General features: G+C 41.0%; 1 long non-coding RNA gene across 4 annotated transcripts in view; it reads left to right on the forward strand.

Annotated features, from left to right (window-relative positions):
* LOC103171474 overlaps positions 1-19,341 on the forward strand; it is a 106,045-nt gene extending 86,704 nt beyond the window's left edge. For 2 of the 4 annotated variants that reach the window (XR_003753451.1, XR_003753452.1), the window contains 4 exons: positions 8,637-8,702; positions 10,891-11,099; positions 18,002-18,450; positions 19,185-19,341. This is a non-coding gene — a long non-coding RNA (uncharacterized LOC103171474). Of the gene's footprint in view, positions 1-8,636; positions 8,703-10,890; positions 11,100-15,779; positions 15,907-18,001; positions 18,451-19,184 lie in introns of all 4 variants that reach the window. The other 2 variants (XR_003753454.1, XR_003753453.1) reach the window with 2 other exon arrangements.
* The last annotated feature ends 3,480 nt before the right edge of the window (positions 19,342-22,821 follow it).

Below are 22,821 nucleotides of genomic sequence, written 5' to 3' on the forward strand. Positions count from 1 at the left end.
CATCTTATCTTTGCCTGCCTCAAATATGTTGTCTCAAATTGGTTAGCCAGGTAAAACTTTCTTTCTCTCTCTCTTTCTCTCTCTCTATCTCTCTCTCTGTCTCTCTTTTTCACTCATACACATACACACCCAAAAAAATGAGGGCCTGCCCTGAGATCTTGGTCAAATTATTTAGCTTCTCTATGCAGCAATCTTTTTTTTGGTAAAATGGAGATGTATGGTGAGCCTCTTTTGGGACAGAGATTGTGTCTGATCTGATTATTTAGTATTTACCTCAGCACTCGACAAATAGTAAGGACTTAATAAATACTAATAATATTATTACTATAAAATGAAGGTCCAAAATAAGGTCAGTTACCCTATTGATGTAAACAAGGAAATCTGGGTTCTTGGAGCTACAGTCGAACTGGAGGTTACCAGCTGCACTGCATCATTAGAAACTCATAACACTTTTCTGCACAGCAAATAAAATAATATTTATATAATGTTCTTATCATTGTCATACCTAAATGGGTTGCATTAATCACAAGTTCAGAGTGGGGAACTCAGATATGATTCTTGAACTTTGGTCTAATTAATAACCCAGACAGGAGACAGACCTCTGTTCCTGATTCTGCCACCTGGGGGAATATTTTTGTCTAGATTAGATTAAGAATAACAAAACTGCACCACCCTCATCATCATCCGTTATTAGTTTGGAGTGCTTAAATGTGTGCAATATTATACAGGCTTCGGAGCTTAAGGAAGATATAGTCTCTTCTAAGAAGTTTACATTCTAAAATAAACAGGAGAAATGGTTTCATGGAATACATGAAAAATTCTTCCAGAAGGCTCTGCCAGTCCACTCTATTATTTTATCTTCTGCTGAACATCAGGAAAGGAGAAGCTGAATTTGGCACACACATAAAAGTCAAAAAATCTAAGTCTAGGCTCTTCCAGGGATATTAAATTTGCCTACTGCCCGTTAGATATTGCCATACGAACTAGGCACTCGAGAGTCTCATGAGTAATCCGAAAGGCTGGTAAACTTGGGCATGTGCAGTGTGGGTTGAGTGATGGACATAGAAACCATAGGAAAAGACAAACGATAAACTAGGGTGAATATATTCCAGTAAGAGAATTCTTCGTAGAGGGCCTTGAAGTTTTGTAAATATTTTACCAGTGATCATATAAATTGTGGGTATGTATACATGACTGTGAAATTCTCACCTTTTGTGTTCTAAGAAAACCTTGACAGACACATCCTATCCTTAAATGTGTTGAAAAGACTGATACATGGCTGACAATTCATTGCTCATCGTATTCATTTAAAGTGTATACTTTGTCCCACTACTGTATTCATTCATTCAGTCATTCATTCGTATTTATTGAGCGCTTACTGTGTGCGGACCACTCTACTAAGTGCTTGGAAAGTACAATCCGGCAACAGATAGAGACAATCCCTAATCAACAGTGGACTCACAGTGTAGAAGTGGGGTAAGGATGACATTTGCTAAGCACCTACTATGTGCCAAACACTGTTGTAAGCGCTGGGATAGAAACAAGGTTATCAGGTTGTCCCACGTGGGGCTCACAGTCTTACTCTCCAAAACCCCAGCAGAGCCTGTTGCTCTTGGTCTAGTGGAAAAAGGGAGAGCTAAGGAGTCAGGAGACTAGGGGTGCAGCATCAGCTCTGCCACTGATTTACCATGGGTCTTTGGGCAAATCGTTTAACCTCGCCGGTCCTCATTGTCTTCATTCATAAAATGGAGATCATAATATTAGCCTCTTCCTACCTTATGTGAAAATGCTTTGGAAAAATCAAGGCACAGTACATTAAAAAAAATTAATCTGACTCTTGAAATCATGAGCTGATGCATTTTAAGGAGAGTGGAGAAAAAGTATGGATTTTTGGAGAGAAGTTGTGTCTTCAGAAGCCTAAAGGTAGGCATGCTATCTTAACATTAGGATTGGTTCACATAGGTTTGGGAAGTTTTCTACAGTCCAGGATACGTGTATCACTATGTGCACACTTCTTTCTAATTAATATTATATTATTTCCAAGCCAGCTCTTTGGTTTGTCACTCAAAAAATATGAAGTTTTAATATTCAGTGACCAAATGACACAGGATGAGAGATTCGCTGTCTCTTGTCTGAAGTGGTAAATTAAAATAAAAACCCTTAGAATTTAAAATATTTTTATCCTGGTAACATATTTCTTAATATTAATGATCCCTCTACACTTTAAGTTCACTGTGGGCAGGGAATGTGTCTATCAACTCCGTTGTACCATACCCTTCTCCCAAGTGCTTCGGACAGTGCTCCGCACACAGTAAGTGCTCAGTAATTACCACTGATGCAGATGATGATATAAAGAAAAATCAAATTACTAATCCTGAATAATAAACTCTTAAAAAACTATACAACTGAATATATGCCAGATATGGAAAATTTCTGCCGAATATTATGCTTTATGACTTAAAACATTGGACTTGTTATCGAAAGCGTTTGAAATTTCAGCTGTAGCTTTTACTGCCGCAGACGTTAATACGGTTGGCAGTTTGGTTGCCAAGTAAATCTTAACATACTATTCTGTGGTGTGTTCTGATGAAACTCACTTCACATCTTAAACAGAATAGTTAACTCAGCTGCCTATTAACAAATGCTTAAAAAGAATGCAACACTTTATAAAGTGGGCCCAGATTTCTATAGCTAATCATCCATGATCTAAAACAGTCCCCGGAATGATCAAGGGTCCACAGTCTCGAGCCTGAAAGACATCAAGGCCAAGTTTCAAAGAAATCAGCCTATTGTCAAGCAAGAACCTTAATCCAAGTTGAAAATGTGACCCACCCCTCAATCCAACCCCAACATTATTATCGTACTTCTTTACACAGGTGATGGAAACTGCCTTCAGACAGGCAATCAGTACCCAAGAAATCAATCAATCACTGGTATGTTTTGAGCACGTACTGTGTGCAGATCATTAGATGAACGTGACTTCCAGAGTCGCTCTCAATGTTGTCATTACTTGAGGAGCTGAAACTCTCTGGCTATCCCTGATGGAATAATAACAGTAATGATAAAAATAATAATAATTGTGGTATTTGTTAAGTGCTTACTAAGTGCCAGGCACCATATTAAGCACTGGGGTGTACAGGACTTTAAATGTGTGAACACATTATATATGTAAGCATATCTATAGCAGTTGTATATCTGTCTTTAGCCACATCAAATGTAGCCTCCCTATTGGAAGGTATCAGGAAGGTATTGTTCTTTCTCAAGCACTTGGTACAGTAATCTGAACATTGTAGGCACGCAATAAATACTATTGAATGAATGAATTAGGCACATAATAGTAAAGAAGGCTTCTTTCTCAAGAGGCTGTGCAGGTGATTAAAGTACTTTACGTGAGCGGTAACAATAACTTTCCTAAATAATTTGATGCAGATGGTCTTGCTGATTCTGTTACTTAAAGCCCTTTTCAACATTTGCGCAAAAAAAGTCTCAGCAAAGTATGCTTAGATTGTGTGTGTGTGTATATATAGAGATCGACCACATCAATGAATACCTTGACCATATGTGAGAGAGAGACAGACAGACAGATAGAAGCAGAGGACCAGCCCTAGTGGGTTGGGGACTGTGACTTATCTGTTATATTTGCATCTACCCCAGCTATAAGCTCAGTGCACAGCACATAGAAAATGCTTCATAAACACCATAACTACCTAAAAATATACGATAGCTAAAAATGGAATCCCTCTAAACCTGGTGTCTCATTCCGAACACAATATTATGGCTTTTGCATGCAAATGAACAACTTCGGGGAAAATATCCCAAAGGTCAACTTAAAAGGTCTGCAATTAGAAGGAGAGCTGTGTTGGTCATCTATCTTACTTTTCGGGGGGCTTTCTATCTGATGGTTATATGCACATGAAAAGGAAGATATTAATCAACAATAATTCTCTGGACAGGAAAATTTGCCTGTAGTGTTTTTCAAGGATTTGAGAAGAGAAACCGTTAAATGTTAGCCACATACCTTTTGGACACTTTGCTGAGATTTTGAAATTTGAATGTGATCTGTGGGAAAACATTAAAGCCGATTTTGGTCTATTTAATTTGGCCTCATAATGAAACATGATGGAACTTGTTCCCTAGGAATACGTGGGTAGAAATATTCACTGGGGAGGAAGAGCAGGATCACAGCTGTTCAGACTTTTATCCAAACAAAATTAGTGCTACGGACAATTAATCTTTTGAAATCATTAAGACATGTCTATAATTTCTTTCATTTTAGCAAAATAAAAAGGCATGATATACAAAGAACCAAAGTTCCGACAAATGTTTGAAAAGAAATCTGCATTCAGATGAGAAAAACATGACACCTACATGTACTCATATACACAATCTCTTCTGAAACCCCTAGACAGGGGATTTATGTCTGGTCTTAAATTCAGCATGAAGAATATGAGTAGAAAGCAGAGCAATTGGAATGTTTTCCTCATATGTGAGTACAATGCATTTCTTGCTATAAACCCCAGTGCAGATTGGTTAAAAAAGAAAATTCTACAGATACTCGGCTGATTTGATGAAGTGCAAAACAAAATGCTAATACTAGACTCAGTGTAATCACTGAAACACTCAAAATCAACTCTTTAGAGCATTTTTAAAAATCTGTGTTTGCCTTAGAATGATAGATAATTAGATTGATGGCAGTCAGCCCAAGTATGGGGACCTATAGAGTATGGTGACTGAGATGTGGATGGATGTGAGTTGGATGAGCTGAAAACTTTCTGACACTTTTGAAAATTCAAGTTGAATACCTGGAAGCCTCCTATAAAATTAGAGATGTATGATTCTTCCACTGTACTTCTTTTCAGCAAGCTATTGATACTCTATCTGTTACCGATTTGTACATTCCAAGCGCTTAGTACAGTGCTCTGCACTTAGTAAGCGCTCAATAAATACTATTGAATGAATGAATGAATACTTTCTCTCTGACCTCTTTTGGAGGAATACAATGAGTTTCATTTTTGATTCCTGCTTACTGATTAAAAATTAGATTGATTATAATAAATGAAAATGCGTGATTTAAAAGCCTCTGTCATTTGTCTGGTACATACTCTGCAGGGTTTTTACTGAGAAACAGAGTGACCTGTCAATCAATCAATTTACTGAGTACCTACTGTGTGCAGACCACTGTACTGAGCGCTTGGCAGAATACAATAGTGGTATATTCCCCACCCACAATGAGCTTTCAGTCTAGAGAGGGAGACAGACATTAATATAAATAGATTAAATTATGGTCACCTACATAAATGATGGGGCTGCAGGAGGGGTGAATAAAGGGAATCAGGGTGACAAGTAAGGGGTGGGAAAAGAGGAAATGGCTTAGTTAGGGAAGGCCACTTGGAGGAGATGTACCTTCAGTAAGGCTTTGAAGGTAGACAGAGTAATTGTTGGGTATGAAGAGAGCAATCTTTCCAGGCCAGAGGCAGAATGTGAGTGAGAGGTTGGTGGCAAGAAAGACGAGACTGAAGTACAGGGAATAGGTTGACAAAGGAGGGAAGTGTGTCAGCTGGACCATAGGTGACTGGGCAACTATTGGAGGTTCTTGAGGAGTGGGGAAACATGGACTGAATGTTTTTTCCAGAAAAGTGATCCAGGCAGCAGAGTGAAATGTGGTCTGGAGTGGGGAAAGACGGGAGGCAGGGAGGTCAGCAAGGAGTCTGATAAAGTAATCAGGGCAGGATAGGATAAATGCTTGGATTAACTTGGCTGCAATTTGAATGGAGAAGAAGGGGAGGATTTTAACAGTGTTGTGAAGGTTGGATTCACAGGATTTACTGATAGATTGAATATGTTGAATGAGAGATATGAGTCAAGGATAATGCCATGGTTCCAGGCTTGAGAGACTATAGTGCTTTCTATAGTGTTGAGAAAATCAAGGGGAGGACAGGGATTGGTTGGGAAGATAGGAGTTCTGTTTTGAACATGATAAGGAGTAGTGGCTAGAGCATAGACCTGAGAATCAGAAACACCTAGGTTCAGACCACAGCTCAGCCCCTTGTCTGCTGTGAGAGCTTGGGCAAGTCTCTTCACTTCTCTGTGGCTCAGTTATCTCATCTACACATTGGGGATGAAGACTGTGACGCACAGGTGACACATGGACTGCATCCAACTCGATTAACCTGTATCTATCTCAGTGCTTAATATAGTGCCTGGTTCTTAGTAAACACTTAACAAATACCATAAAAAAGGGCTATGGCTTCAATAAACTTCACCAGGGCAAATGAATTTCACAACTGTGAAGGGAATCCAAAGTGTCCAAGATCGGGTGGAACCCAAAATTATCCAAACACTTCCAGCAAACGTTTGTGTCCTTCCCAAATCACCCCTATTCTCCATTTTACTTCTCCACAGGAAACCTGAGCTTGTCAAACAGCTATATGAATATGACCCTTGGCCTTTTGTAAGCAGGCCCTGTATTTGGAGGATGCAATTTCCCAGATGGCAGTGATCCCCATGGTCTAACCTTTTCTGTACAGTAGTACAGGACCATGTATTATGCCTAGACTAGAACTAAATGAGTCAGTCTCCTAGCAACTAACACCCGAAACCAACAAGTTAGGGCACTTTTGGAAATTGCACTTAATGTTCAGACTTTTAGTCCTGCTAACCGGAATGACTTAATGATGAGGTGAGGACGACAAGAATATGAAAAAGCACAGGTAGGCAGATAAACTGTGAGGCTATATTTAAAAGAGTTAGCACTTGTGCCTTTTGGGGAGCAGAAGATGGAAGCTGCTCTTGAGAAATGTGTGTAGATTTCAAATTTGTTACTGATATCAACTGGGGTGCATACTGTATGCAGAGTACTGTACAGTGGAAGAGTACAACAGGAGGAATGGCATGGTTCTTCCCCTCATAGAGTTTACAATTTAATGGGGAAAGAGGAAGGCAAAAATCATTTATAACTATTAGGAGGAGAAGAACAGAGGGAGAACTGTTGTAGCAAAAAATTGTAGATGCATAAATAATTGATACTCAAAAATGCTCAAGTGCTGAGGAAGGGTATATGTGCCTAAATGCTAAGGCTGGAAATTTTTCGGTTGATTCGTCCTGGGTTGTTGGGAGCCCAGTCACTTGAAAATATTTATTGAGCACCCAATCTGTGCAGACTACTGAACTAAGAGCTTGGAGTTCAATCCAACTAGTGGACCTGATCCCTGCCCTCAAGGAGTCCACAACCTAGCAGAAAAGGTAGACATTAAAATAAATTACAGAAAGGAGGAAATGATAATCAGGAAGGCTTCCTGGAAGAGGTGGGCTTCGGGTAAAGGAGATTACAGGTGTTCTAGGAGCAGAGAGTTCACTTGAGAGCAAAACAAAGTGAAATGAAGAAATCAAAAGATCGGGATTCTGGAAGATCTCTCAATTTAAAAAAAATGAGGAAACTCAGTACTTTATACCCACAGTGCATAGCAAGTGATGACTTTTTCATTTATGCTTATTAGTAACTGCACTAATATACTGTTATAGTATCTTCTTTCTCAAGCTTTTCCTGTCTTTTATCCCCTGTGTCTATTTCTTCCTCTTAATGCCTCAGCTCAGGAATTTTTTTTCCCCCGATTAGTCTTCATCTTTCTCTCTGCAGAAAGATGTATGCTGTCATCAAAGGTGCACTTTTATGAGTTTTTGGCTCTTCACTCCCTTTCCTATTGTGTTTAGGAATAGGCTTTTAAGACCCACTGTGAATTCTCAGTTTCTCCTGTGTAATGTCTATGGTCTTGAAAATGATAACTTCCAGCTAAGATATTTTCATTAAGTGTCTTTGGTTACACTGCTCATAGGAAAACAGCTCTTAAAAATATCTCCTCTCTTCCATTTAGGCTTATTAAATATTGAAGCTATTCCTGAAATATACTGAGATTCATTGCTGCTTCATTAAAGTTCAATCCCATCCCATTTCACTATGGAATACTGGTATATTTCCTGCAGTGGCTTCCCACAAGCAAACAGACTGCAGGCATCTGTACCAGTTGAAGCCCCAGAAGACGCTTAAAGTAGAGAATATTATAGTAATCAGAGCCATAGGTTAGAGCCCTGGCTAGTAATGACAAAATCCACATCAGAAAGAAGAAGCCACAGCTTCCTCAAGGAGTACAGATGGAAATAAATAACCATTTCTAGGGAAAATTATCCCTTGACAGTTGTTCCCAAAGTCAAGCCAGCCCTTGAAATTTAGTGCCTGGATATGAATGAGTCTTGATGTCTTCTCCTGCCAGCACCATCAACAACATGACTGGCCTACTGATTTTTGTCAGACACATCCAGCCACCAGGGATGACAGCTAGTCAACTAGTTCAGAAAGTCCCCTTAGTCAAATGAAAAAGAAGGCCCAATTTAACTTCAAAAATAACATGCTAATTTTATTAGCATAGCGAAAGTAGCAGAGCTGGGATTAGAACCCATATCCTCTGACTTCCAAACACGTGCTCGTTCCACAAAACCACGTCATAAATAGAGCATTTATTATCAACAGAATGTTGATCTCAAAAACCCACAGTGATTCCGTTTCCCCCGAAAGCACTCTGCAACACCAATTAACCAAGGTCCCTATTTACTTAAAAATCATTTTCTCACGTTGTTTTCAGAGCCTTCCCATCTACAACTATACAGACTGTTACTAAACTCAGGACATCTACACCTCACTAAAAAGAGTAAGTGGCCCCCAACATTCTATTTTAGCACCTCAAAGAGATGGGATGGATCCAGCTTGAGCCCAGAAGAGAATCCTTCAAAGGTGCATTGTTATTTCAGTGTTTACCCAAACACAACCTAATACAGTCAAAGATGAGGGTCCATAAAGCATGGAGACCCTCCTGACAGGTATGTGTGTGACATGTGTCCCAAGTACTGAGGAAGCCATCAATGGCAGCTGATCCTGAAGAAGCTCCCGTTGAAATCAACGTGGATGGAGGTCACATCCATGTTTAAGTCTTAAATAAGCTTTTCTTCCACATAGAGGCTACTGAGGAAGCAATGTTGCCTAGGGGAAAGAGCACAGGCCGCTGAATCAGGAGACCTGAGTTCTAATTCTGGATCCCCACTTTCTTGCTATGTGACCTTGGGCAAATCACATATCCTCATTTTTACAGATGAGGAACCTGAGACCTAGAGCAGTTACTTGTCCTCCATCCCCCTTGAACTGTGAGCCCCACGTGAGACAAGGACTGGTCAGCTTAAGTTGTGTCTATCCCAGTGCTTAGTGGAGTATATGTGTAACAAAATGTGTTATTATTATTATTATGATCAGTAAGGCCACTAGTACCATAATCTGCAAGGAAAGGTCAAAGACTGTACCTGAACAACTAACTTGGCATCTCACTGTGCTTCCCCTGCTGGCAGGATCTTAACCAGAGTCCAATTAATGAATCCATTCACTGGAAGGATACAGAAAAATATAGTTGACGGCACCCATCCGGTATCACTCTGACATCCAATCCAAACATGGAATAGAGGACATGATCTTTGCAACAAATCAGACAGAGGAAATGTCTGGAAAGCAGCACTGGGTCCATAAAATGTTTTTCACAGACCTTATAAAAACATTGAATCCCATCAATTTACTTGGATTCTGATAATTCCCCTAACCATAATTCATTTAAAGTCTGCCTGCCCCTCTAGACTGTCAGCTCCTTGTGGGCAGGGACCAGCTCTACCAATTCATCATTAATAGTATTTATATAGAGCTTACTATATATAAACAGCCCTGTACTAAGCACTTGGAAGAGTACAATGCAACAGAGTTGTCAGACACATTCCCTGCCCACAGTCATCTTAGAGACTGGAGGACTTTACCAGTTCTATTGTATTGTACTTTCTCAAAAACCTAGTAATAATAATAATGATGGTATTTAATTGCTTACTATGTGCCAAGGACAGTTCTAAGCACTGGGATAGATACAAGGGTGTCCCACGTGGGAGTCACAGTCTTAATCCCCATTTTACAGATTAGGAAAGTGTGGCACAAAGAAAATAAGTGACTTGCCCAAAGTCACACAGCCGATAGGTGGCAGAGCCATAATTAGAACCCTCGACCTCTGACTTCCAAACCCATGCTCTTTCCACTAAGCCACACTGCTTCTCACACAGTAAGCACTCAGTAAATACCATCAACTGATTCATGGCTTGGTTGATTGACAGTAAGAATTATTGAGCAACAATTATTAGGTACAATGCACTATATTACGCACTAGGAAAGTACAAAACAAGTGACACATTCCCTGCCCAGATAGAAATGAAAACATTTACCAACAGAATAATCAAAATCAATAATTGAATATTCAATCAAATAAACATTCACACGTAAGCATTGAGGATGAATATACACAAATCCTTCAGTGCTACAAGGTGGTTGAATAGGTTTACATGACTTGGGATGTCTGACAATTGCTTAGTAAGTATGGGTGGTCTTAGAGACCAAGAATTTGACAGGAAGCCTCTGAGGTAATATCGTTTATTTATTTATATTTATAGTAATGTCTGTCTTCCCCTCTAGACTGTAATCTCGCTGTGGACAGGGAATGTCTCTGTCAATCGTTACATTGCACTCTCCCAGTGCTTAGTACAGGGCTCTGCACACAGTAAGGGCTCGATAAAGATGGTTAACTATTTTCCACACTGTCCACAAAACCCCAATATAATCCTCACTCAGTGCTTCATGGAAATGGAAGAAGAGAAGGGGAAAGAGGAAGGGGAGAGAATATGGGGGGAGAGTGATCTGCTGCCAAAGTCGAGAAAGATTCATCAAATCAGTGTGTGGGTCTGCCCAAACCTCAGGAGGCTGACAGTCTGACCATATAAAGGATTGTTTGTGGTTGTGTTTCTTTCATTTTCCCCCCACAGACTGCTGCTGTGATGCTCTGTCTTCACGCATTACCAAACTGCACTAAAAATAGTCTAAATAATTCATGAAGAAGGTAGATCAGGCCAAAGAAAACCTTTAAAAATGGAAAAAGAAAACACCTTGTCATTTTCTTCTGAGCCTTATGACTCGATCATATCATCGAATGATTTTGGAGCTAATTTTAACAGGCCGGGAGAAGGGATGCCACGTAAGTACCTCTGCTTCATTTGTCCTACTGTTTTCTGGATGCTAGTCACAGAACCAAGTGTCAATCTGCTAAAGATATTTCTTCCTGCAGCATCTGGCTCGTCACAGACTTCCAGATGAAGTTATATTGGTGGTTTTGGAGTTGCCTCTGGCTCTGTTATTTTGGAGCAGGCTGCTGTTCTGGTTAGCCTAGGATGTTTTTCCTCCTCGAAACTGTTTTCCTTTGATTAACCTTCAATTCTCAGGGCTTCCAACATTTTCATCCATTGGTGAGTTAGGCAAGAAAGCCTTGTGATTATTTTACTTTGTATAAATAGCGAGCACTCCATTTGGTCCCATATTAAATATAATAACATCCATTGGCTATCTGTACCTTTAATAGTCTCCCATTAATATAATGTTTCAGTAAATTCAGTATAACATACTATATGCTCCATTCACTCTGTGAAGTAGGTGCAGAAAAGGGAGAATCCAGTGTTGTGAGTGCTTTCGATAGGGGAACTATTTTAATGATATAATTACACACTGAGGTTTTATGAAAAACTTTTCATTGCCTGGCAGGTCATTTTGCCATTTCCCTTTCCTAATTATTCTAACCCTAGAGGATCAAAGAAACAGTAGCAAAATATAGAGGGATGCAAGGGAGGTTCTTGCATGTTTAGCAAAATAGACTCGAATTTACATCGGGTGGGAATGACACTTCTGAGTTTGGAAGGAGAGGTATAAATTTAATTCTGCAGTACTGCATCCAGTAAAGAAGTTGTAATATACATATTTCATCCCTTGATCTAATGTTATTCAACAGTGCCTTGCAAACTAAAAAAGGATACTGACAGCTCCTTGAGGGCAGAAATCATATCCATTAATTCCACTGTTTTCTTCCAAAGACTTAGTGCAGAGGAGCTCAATTTATACTACTGATTAGAGATATGGGTAGTAAAGTAGGGACAGGTAAAGAGACATCAATCAAGAGTGTCTTTGGAGCACTTACTGTGAGCGGATTATTGACAATACCGCACACTAGAGTTGGTAGACACGTTCTCACAAGGAGCTCACAGTCTAGAAGGGTAGAGCATCATTAAAATAAATTACAGATATGTTTGACCTGTGGGGCTGAGGGTGGGATGAATACAAAGTGTTCAAAAGGTACAGATCCAATTGCAAGGGCAACAGAAGGAAAAGGGAGTAGGGGAAAAGATCCATTTATTCATTCAATCATATTTATTGAGCGCTTACTATGCACAGAGCACTGAACTAAATGACTGGAAAGTACAATTCAGCAACAGAGACGATCCCTGCCCTCAGTGGGCTCACAGTCTAGAAGGGGGGAGACAGACATCAAACATCAAATGGCTTAATTGGGGAAGGCTTCTTAGAAGAGATATACTTTTAATAAGGTTTTAAAATTGGGGAGAGTAGTGGTCCGTAATATGGGAAGGGGGAGGGAGTTCCAAGCCAGAGGGAGGATGTGAGCAAGGGTCAGTGACGAGATAGACGAGATCGCAGTACACTGAATAAGTTGGTGTTAAAGGAACAAAGTGTGGGAACTGGGTTATAGTAGGAAATCAGTGAGATAAGGTAGGAGCAGGGTGAGCTGATGGAGTGCTTTATTTTCGCTTATCATGAAACTGAAGGGAGGATTCAATTACGTCACTTAATCACCTAGTGCCTCGATGATTCCAAGTGTTCAATTCCCGAATCCTCCCAAGAGACGAACTTTAGGGAGATGAATGGAATCTTCTTGAGCATATTTTCTGAACTCCCCAAAACTCTACCCAACTTGAGTTCATTGTTAGCATGTACAACCTGATTAGCTTGTATTTACCCCAGTGCTTAGAACAGTGCCTGGCACATAGAAAGCCCTTAACAAATACCATAATTATTATTATTATCATTATTGTTATAGAAACAACTGATTCATGAACAATTACACTGCCTGGAGATCCTCATTGCCGTCGCCGTTTTCTATCCCTGTCTAATTTCATATTTTCTGCCTCCTTTCTCTGAGTGCCGCAACTCAGCGCTAATTAAGTTTGTAACAAGAATGATAATGAGGAGCTTGTTCTGAATATGATTATCATGGTGTGACTGGAAAAAACTTTTAAAAATATGTCAGGGAAAAACAAGAGAGACTACAAAGGGCATGTGGTATCTTTTTGTCTCACGGCCCCTAGCTCTTTTGAAGACTAAAGGATTGAAACGCAATTTGTATACCTGAAGGAGGTTTAAGAAGCAAGGACTACAAAATTGTTTTTTGCAAGCTTAAAGCTATATGCTGTAACAAAATAGACATTTATTATGTTGTCAGAATTTGTGAGAAATTACAGAGAAAAGATAAAAATGGAAAATTTTGTTCTCCTAAAGACCAGGGAGCATACAATGAATACTTGCTCTCTAAGATATATATTTTCCTTGTGGAGAGGAAATCAATTCCTGAATTGAGAACTATTATGTGCTCAGACTGGGATTCTAGAGTTACCCAATACTTAGTTGTCTTTTTGTTAAAACAGAATTTCTTTTGTCTGTATTCTCCCACTTTCCAAGTGGTCAAGATAATACACATTGCCATTTACAGAGGCAGGAATTAGGCTTAGAAAAACTGAACTTCAGAGAACGGTTACTCAGAAAATTATGAGAAGTTAACATTTTTCACGATTGCCTATTTTGGATCTGCTTTTGAATAATTCATAGTCATAGGAAAGTTTCCGGGGGTCAGTCTCATGGTTAATATGATAGTTTGGTTTAACCCCTGGTAAAGAAAATGTATAAGAGTTTTGCTTTTGTTTTCCCTTCTGGTTTTCCTCTTCCTGATAGTGACAATTACTTTTTTTTCTATTTTTGAAGAAATACATTTTTAACCTAGGAATATATTTAAGAATGAGTATGAATTTCACTTGTGAAGCAAGAAGCCTTTCCTCTTGGGATTATTACCATTTCCAATTCTGGGCTGAGGCTGGGACTAATTGAATTTAGAAGAGATTGAGCATTTGGTACATCATGATATATTTTAGACACACTTAGGGATCTGTCCCATCTTTGCCTTTTATTCTAAGCTGCATAGTTACCACTTTAACAGAAGAGCCAGGGACCAGTTCTGTTCTGGAATACAAATATAAGCTAGGGGTGATGCAAGTTGAACCTGGTGCAAGGATCCCAGCAGAAATGGCCTTCTGCTTATCGGGAGTGTGTTTCCCACTTCCCGTTCCTAAAATCAGAAGCAAGTCTGTGGGCTTCAGAAGAAGAGGTGGAACTGGGATAAAATTATGCCACTGTTTTAGGTGAATGTATTTTGGGGCAGCTTGGAACGTGAGTACAGCACGGGCTTGGGAGTCAGAGGTCATGGGTTCTGATCCCAGCTCCGCCACTTGTCAGTGGTGTGACTTTGGGCAAGTCACTTCACTTATCTGGGCCTCAGTTACCTCATCCGTAAAATGGGGATTAAGACCGTGAGCCCCTTATGGGACAACCTCAGCACCTTGTATATACCCCAGCGCTTAGAACGGTGCTTCGTACTTAGTAAGCTTTTAACAGATGCCATCATCTTTATCATTACTATTATATAAAATGAATTACTCAGCAGTAACTTCTACTGCAGCAGACATTGAGGTATATTCGGACCTACATCTCCAGACAACATGCATCCGTCTCCCCCCAGCAGCCTGTTCATAATCAGTCAACCAGTAGTATTTACTGTGTGCCCGCTGGTTGTAAAAGCTTGCAGCAAGCTCTAGGGAATAGTATGGTGGAGCTGGTAGACATTATTCCAGCCATCAAGGAACTTTCAATCTAAGGCAATGCCTGCTGATGCTCACAAGGGGACTGAGTAAGAACAAGCCTCCATGCAAGCCCTCACCACTGCTGCATAAACAACTCTAGTACCTGATTTACTGATGATCAGATACACCTTTCTCTCCCCCACTCATTAATTCATTCAATCATATTTATTGAGCGCTCTCTGTGTGCTGAGGACTGTACTAAGCTCTTGGGAAAGTACAGCATCACAATAAACAATGACTTTCCTGGCCCCCAGTGAACCATATGCACATATGCAAGTAGGCAGCCCAGAATATTTAGTTGTCCCCGCCACTGACCGGGCAATGATGCTATGCGACAGACACCTTCCCCACCACCAGATTTCTCCAGGAGATCAAATTTGCTAAGCAATTTCCAGAGTCTGTCAAATGTCTTTGTTCGGTCCATGCCAACTGTAGTGCGGCCTTGGCCCCGCTCCCTGAATTTCTATAGTCGACGTGCTGCAAATATTACTTCCACAGGGCTTCACTGCAATCTGAAGTTTCTCTCCTGAACTTTCTAACACTTAAAGCAATGGCCTTCTAGAACGAGACCAGGTGCCCAACCCTCCGTGGGCCTATAACGTCTCTTCTAAGCATCACTGAGAATAATAAGGATGAACTCCACGCCACTACAGATGTGAATGTCACCAAACTGGTTTCCAATAGAGATGATCTCAATCTTGCTTTTGACCAGCCAAGGGCAAATCACGATCCTAATCATGAACATCAATACAGCAATCAACCAAAAGAGGAGCTTCTAGCATTGTTATTGCAGAAGTTGATTGTTTTTATTATGCAGGCAAAGAAAAGAATGATTCTCTACTGTGATTTCCTCTAGCTAGCCATCCTCACTCTGCTTTTTATAACTTTTTCGGACCAAAATCTAGGTTACGTTGCTAGGACAGGAAATCGATTGGAAATCTCCATTTTGCAATCAGCAAACTCCATTATTCTTACTCTAAATGGAGTCTGGTCTGAACCCTGGACCTCACAGTCATCTCGCAAGCAGCATAGGTATGTGGGAAATGACTTAATTTACCACAGTATTGCCCTCCAAACATAAACGAGAACCTTAAGACACCTCAGAATTAAATTAAAAATGAATCACCTCCTGTGCTTTTATTTCATTATGTTGAGTTTCTCAAGAAAAGGAAAAGGAAAGACTTCTTGTCTAATGTTTTATGACATTTTAAAAGCCTTAAAATTTCATTTTGTAAGAGTTAGTGAGGGAAGAAGTACGGAAAGTGAAACATTTAGCCATAACCAGGATTTGGGTTTATGATCACCGGGCAAATCAGTGTATGGCCAGTGAGAAGCAGCTTGGTCTAGTGGATAGACCATAGGACTGAGAGTCAGAAGGACCTGGGTAATAATCTCAGCTCTATCACTTGTCCACTGTGTGACCATGGGCAAATCACTTCACTTCTCTGGACCTCAGTTACCTCACTTGTAAAATGGGATTAAGATTGTGAACTCCCTATGAGACATCGAGTATGCCCAATTTAATTATCTTGTATCTACCCCAGTGCTTCATACAGTGACTGGCTTATAGCAGATGCTTAACTGATACAATTAAAAAAAAAAAAGGTGGACTCTGACTAGCAATCCCTTGCAGACCACGGAAGAGGCTTAAGAAAGGGGTGGGGAAGAGAGCCCAGAAGTGTATCTGTTGTCGATTGATGGGGCTGGGTTTTCATGCTCTTGCATGAGTGGCCTCATGCTGTTTGAGTTGCTCTTGTTGCCCAGATAACTTCTTCCCTTTACCAACTCTGTTATATTCTACTCTGCCAAGCACATAGTACAGTGTTCCACATACCATATGCACTCGATAAATAGGATTGATTGATAGGAGAAATAGTAGCAACAGATTATGTTGAGTTGCCACTGGACTCAATGAAATGCAGTGTACTAACTGCATGAGAAAAGTACAGCATGTGACTCGTGTGTACCCACAGAGAAATATTTACCAATTACAAGAAATATGCGGACTACGTAATCAACGCTATGCATTTTCAGAAGTCCTGAGAGAGGGAATTAATAAAGAAGGATTTCACTCATTTGCTTTAAAATGGAATCCATCATTCTAAATGTGGTCACTGGCTCGATAATCAAGGATTGAACACAGTTCACAACAGACTACGGCAACACCTCGAGCGCAGTAAAGATTTAAGATGAGCGTGACAGCTGACAAGATTTCAGTGAATTGAAAAGAAAGGATTTTATGACCACATTTGGCCTGCAATTTTATGTGCTCCAAGAAGTGCTACAAGTTTACCTTAGGTACACAGAGTTCCTGGAAGGAAGAAGGCTATTCGTGCTGGATGTATAGCAGTATAAGGGCTACTTTGGACCAGAGTAGAAAAAAAGATCTTTTCCTAGAGAAAACTGCTTTTATTTAGCTTCTCTGGGTGATGCACGTTGAGGTCTCGGAACTACAGGAATCCATCAGAAATAGTTAAAACAAACGTTGCTCAAGTGGGAGCACTTTTCTTTGTATATAGTCATGTTAGCCCTAAACCAAGGTCACGTTCTGCCTATGGGGAAGAAATATGCTTGCAGTCAAATGACATCTACACTGTTACTAATTACACCTTGGTTTCATTCCAAGCAACACTGAAAGCCCTGTAACTTTCTTCAGCATGAAAGGTTTTTTTTTCCAATAGTTGTTTATGAAATATATTAATGAGACCTGCAAGAAATGGACCAAATGCTGCCTAGCTTGATGAAGCAATCAAAACCAGGCAGCAGTCCAAAATTCTCTATATACTATATGGACATATTTATGTTTCTAAACATTGATCAATGAGTACTGCATCAAAGGATGTATGTAAATGATAAAACTATCAAAACATAAGAACTAGACCGAGAACAATAAAGTGGTATCACAAGACCCAGAAGCTAATGTGAAAAGTTTGTCTTTATGGTGTTATTGCTCTTTGTTCCTGATTGAGATGTGTTGACTGTCAGATTTTGATTCTGGGTGACACATGAAACACAGTCTCCTAATTTGGGTTTATAGTACTCATTAATCAAACATCTGAAAACAGGGGGCTTTATGCTGCAGAATTATGAAGTGCCCTCCATCTCTACAGGCTCTCTTCTTTTACAGAGTTTTGCCAGTAGAACCCACCGGCTGGCATGGGAAGAGCTGAGGAAGAATGATTCCAGAGAGGAACAGAAATCACTGAATCTTCAGACTGCACTCCTGTGAACTAGCCTTGTCCAATTATGGATCAGGTCTCTTTGTGGGGGCTGTGACTCCCCTTTTCAGATGTTTTAGGCACCCAGGGACTCAGGCTTTTGGCTTCAGGGCTATGGAGTACTCAATTCACTTCCTTGTCTCCACCACCCACCCAACTGTAAAATGGCCCTGAGGGAATCCCTGTCCCTTTCCCTTATTTGGCTCGGAGGAAGTACGCTGGGCACCATTTTTAATTGGCCTGGTACTGAGCCAAAATTGAGGGGCCAAATGAGACCCGAGGCTGAAACTGTTCAAGTTTCTCTGAAACTCTTCAGAGGTTGAAACTCTTCAGTGCAACTCTTCAGAAATGAAGGGAGGTAAGTGAGGCAATGTAGCTCTGCCTTCGACTTTGTACCTGAGGAACTGTCATCTCACTGGACTTCAGAGGTTAGGCATTTAAGGCCTATTCAATCCCTGATTAGAAATTTAGAATGGCTGCCCAGAGAAGCAGCGTGGTTCAGTGGTAAGAGCCCGGGCTTAGGAGTCAGCGGTCATGGGTTTGAATCCCATCTCTGCTCCTTGTCAGCTGTGTGATTGTGGGCAAGTCACTTAACTTCTCTGTGCCTTAGTTACCTCATCTGTAAAATGGGGATTAACTGTGAGCTTCACGTGGAACAACCTGATTACCCTGTATCTACCCCAGCGCTTAGAACAGTGCTCTGCACATAGTAAGTGCTTAACAAATACCAACATTATTATTATTATTACCCAGTGGTTGTGGATAGCCATCTGCTTATCCCCTTCAAAATCCTCCTTTAAATTGTGCAAAATAATTGGGAGCACAGGGCAGAAGGTAGAGCCCGTTGTTGGGCAGGGATTGTCTCTATCTGTTGCGGGATTGTACATTCCAAGCGCTTAATACAGTGCTCTGCATTACATTAGTAAGTGCTCAATAAATACGACTGAACGAATGAATGGGCTGGGGAGGATTAGCTCAACTGCCCTGACAATAAACCCTAAGGAAACTAAACTTCTTCATTCAGAATCTCACACGGCTTGAACCCGAATGCCTTGTAAAATTTGTTTTCTGTTTTCTTTTTTTTCCCCTCAGTTCTTTTCTGGGCAGTGAAGGAACACCATGTAATCTTGAGGGAATCCAATAGAGATCATTCAAGTTTCAAATCAGGAACATTTAGTGGAAGATGGCCTGTGAAGAGCGCGAATCAATTTTGCATAGTCTGCAGTCTGAAATAAAGACGTTTACTGAATTAATTTTCCAGAGAAGTAGTAGCAGGAGAAGCTGCGTAGCTCAGTGGAAAGAGCACGGGCTTGGGAGTCAGAGTTCATGGGTTCAAATCCAAGCTCAGCTGCTTGTCAGCTGTGTGACTTTGCGCAAGTCGCTCAACTTCTCTGTGCCTCAGTTACCTCACCTGTAAAATGGGGATTAAGACTGTGTGCCCCACGTGGGACAACCTGATCACCTTGTATCCACCCCAGTGCTTTGCCCATAGTAAGCACTTAACAAGTGCCTTCATTATTATTATTTGCTGAGCACCCACTTGGTACTCAAGCACTCTACTAAGTATCTGGGGAGTACAGACTAATGAGGGGAGCCGTTCCCTTCCAGTTCTCCTAAAGTGTATGCTCTCACTCTGCATTTTGGCTGGAATGTTTGAGAGGATTGGGGAATGTCTGTCTGAGGATGTGAGAGTTGTTTAGATACAGATGCTATGGCATCAGAAGAAATGACGAGCAAACCTAGGTGTGAGCATGTGTGTGTTTGTGTATCATTGCACATTGTGAGTTCTCCAGCATGAGTTTCTTTAACCTGGGTTTTGCAAACCCAAACTCCAGAGAACTGATTTCTAGTTTGGGAAGGAAACAGCCCCTGAGGAAAGCAGCCCTTCCTTTTTTTTTTTTTTGGTATTTGTTAAGTGCTTACTATGTGCTAGACACTGTTCTAATTATTACTGGGCTAGATGCAGTGTAAATAGGTTGAATACAGTCTTGTCCCTCTTGGGGCTCACAGTCTTCATTCCCCTTTTACAGATGAGGTAACTGAGGCCCAGACAAGTGAAGTGACTTACCCAAGGTCACACAGCAGACAAGTGGCAGAGCCAGGATTAGAAGCAAGTCCTTCTGACTTCCAGACCCGTGATCTTATCCACTACCGCTTATCAAGCTGCTTCTCTAACCCGTCCTCCTCTAACCAATGGGAACCTTCCCTCCACCCACCAGAATCATGTCATATGCACCACCCAAGTGCACCTGAATTTGGAAGTGGCTCTCAGACCACTCTGCTTCCCTCAGAGCCTTTGCTTTCCCCTCTCAGGACAGGAACCACTTCTGGCCACCCTCTGATTGACTGTAACGTTGGACTGAGAGGAATCACGTGGCCCAAGGGATGTACAGAAATCATGAAACCTTTAGTCTGAATTCCTGAGAACTAGCCTTGCCAATTACATTTTGGAGTCAGAGGTCATGGGTTCGAATCCCAGCTCGGCCACTCGTCCGCTGTGTGACTTTGGGCAAGTCACTTGACTTCTCGGTGCCTCAGTTACCTCATCTGTAAAATGAGGATTAAGACTGTGAGCCCCACGTGGGACAACTTGATTACCCTGTGTCTACCCCAGCGCTTAGAACAGTGCTCGGCACATAGTAAGCGCTTAACAAATACCAACATTATTATCACTTAGTGGGATCTGCGAGCCACTTGGGAAGCTTTCGGCAGCCCAGGGACTCAAGTCTTTTGGTTCCAGAGGCATGGCAGGCTCAGTTCACTTCCATATCTCCACGACCCAACCAATTAGAACCCCGGTCCCCTAACTTCCAGGCCCATGCTCTTTTCACTAAGCCACATCGCTTCTCACAATCTTGCTTCCAAATTTTCATGGAACTTTCAATTGCTTTCCTTTTGGTGTGGATTTCTGCCGCAAATCCTCTGCTGTTCTAATACACCTGAGGGTTTTTGGTTTTTTTAGCTGATTTTGGTGATATTTTCATCATTTTATGTTTCAGTCTGTATCTTAAATGTTAATTAATGAATTTAATTAATGAAATTTTTCTGCTGCAGTGCTCATAATACCTCTCTGGCCAGACCTCTCTCATTCTCTGCAATCTCACAAATCCTCCTGTCTTCAGGAAGTCTCACACATCCTCCTGTCTTCGGGACACCTCTTTGATGTCCCACTGACAGTTCAAATTTAACCTGTCCAAAAGAACTCTTCATCTTCCCACCCAAACACTGTCCTTCCCAAGGCTTTCCCATAGCTAGAGAGCATCTTCCATCTCACAAGCCTGTAACTTTGACACTGTCATCAACTCATCTCTTTCATTCATCACGCACATACAATCTGTCAGGAAATCCTGTCAATTCTACTTTCACAACATCTCTAAATTGTGTCCTTACCTCTCCATCCAAACTGCTAGCAGACTGATCCAGGCACTTATCATACTCCACCTTGACTTCACTGGGTAGTATTTATTGAGCGCTTACTATGTGCAAAGCACTGTACTAAGTGCTTGAAATGTACAACTTGGCAACAGGAAGAGACAATCCCTGCCCAGTGACGGGCTCACGCTTCTGCATCAGCCATCTCGCTGACTTCCCTATACCCTGTCTCTCTCCTCTTCATTTCATACTTCACTCTGCTGCCCAGATTATACTTTCTAAGAAAAAAAAAATTCAGTCCACATAATTCCCTCTCTTCAAAAACTTCCAATGGTTACCAGTCCAACTCCACAGACACTCCATACTATCATTTAATTGACTCTCCCCCTCCTACCTTACCTCTTTGATATCCTACTACAACCCACCCCCCTTCACTGATCTAACACCAAACTACTAACTGTGCTTCAATCTTGTCTTTCTCACCCCAACTCTTGTGATGACATCTACTGTCCTTTCACATGACAGTGAACAATATCACAGTGGCTTGTCTTATGTTGTTGAGTCATTTCTGACCGTTAGCGACACCAAAGACATCTCTCTAAGAATACCCTGCTCTCCATTTGCAGTTGTTCTGGTATTGTATCCATAGAGCTTTCTTGGTAAAAATACAGAATTGGTTTACCACTGCTGCCTTCCATGTAGTAAACTCGAGTCTCCTCACTCGACTCTCTCCCATGCCACTGCTGCCCAAAATGGGTGAGTTTTGACTCATATCAGATTGCCTTCCACTCCCTAGCCACTGCCCAAGCTAGGAATGGAATGGGTAGACCTCTGCTTGACTCTCCCTCCCATAGTTGAGACTGGTAGAGTACTGGAAACTCTCCAGGTATGACTCTGAGCGGAGCATCACAGTGACTACGGTACTGGAATTCCAGAGAATTCTAGGGTATTGGGCATTTCAGGCTGAAGGACCAAGAAGTAAAAGCTGATTTTTATGAATCTAAAGCCACTCAGTCAAGCTTACAGCTGAAAAGCTACTACCCTCACATATATTGTCAGCTTTAGTCAGTGCTTTAGTAAGCATTCTGTGAGCTTCTGTCAATGACCGTACAAGCAGTTTGATTAAAAAAAGTGCTGAAAAGTGCAGGTCCCATCAGTAATGCAGTTAGAAAAAATAGTTGGGTGATTTCCTTTCTCCAGTGTGTTCCAACCATAAGGAGTAAGCACATTGCCATGGGATATTTTTAGAAATGTGAACACTACCCCTTATACTTCTTCACTTTTGGTACTTCTTCCCACCTGGTTAACATTGCTTCCCACCTCCCAAATTGCTTCTTTCCCCATTTACCTCTTTGAC

Source organism: Ornithorhynchus anatinus, chromosome 18 (genome assembly GCF_004115215.2).
Source record: "Ornithorhynchus anatinus isolate Pmale09 chromosome 18, mOrnAna1.pri.v4, whole genome shotgun sequence".
Lineage (NCBI taxonomy): Eukaryota > Metazoa > Chordata > Mammalia > Monotremata > Ornithorhynchidae > Ornithorhynchus > Ornithorhynchus anatinus.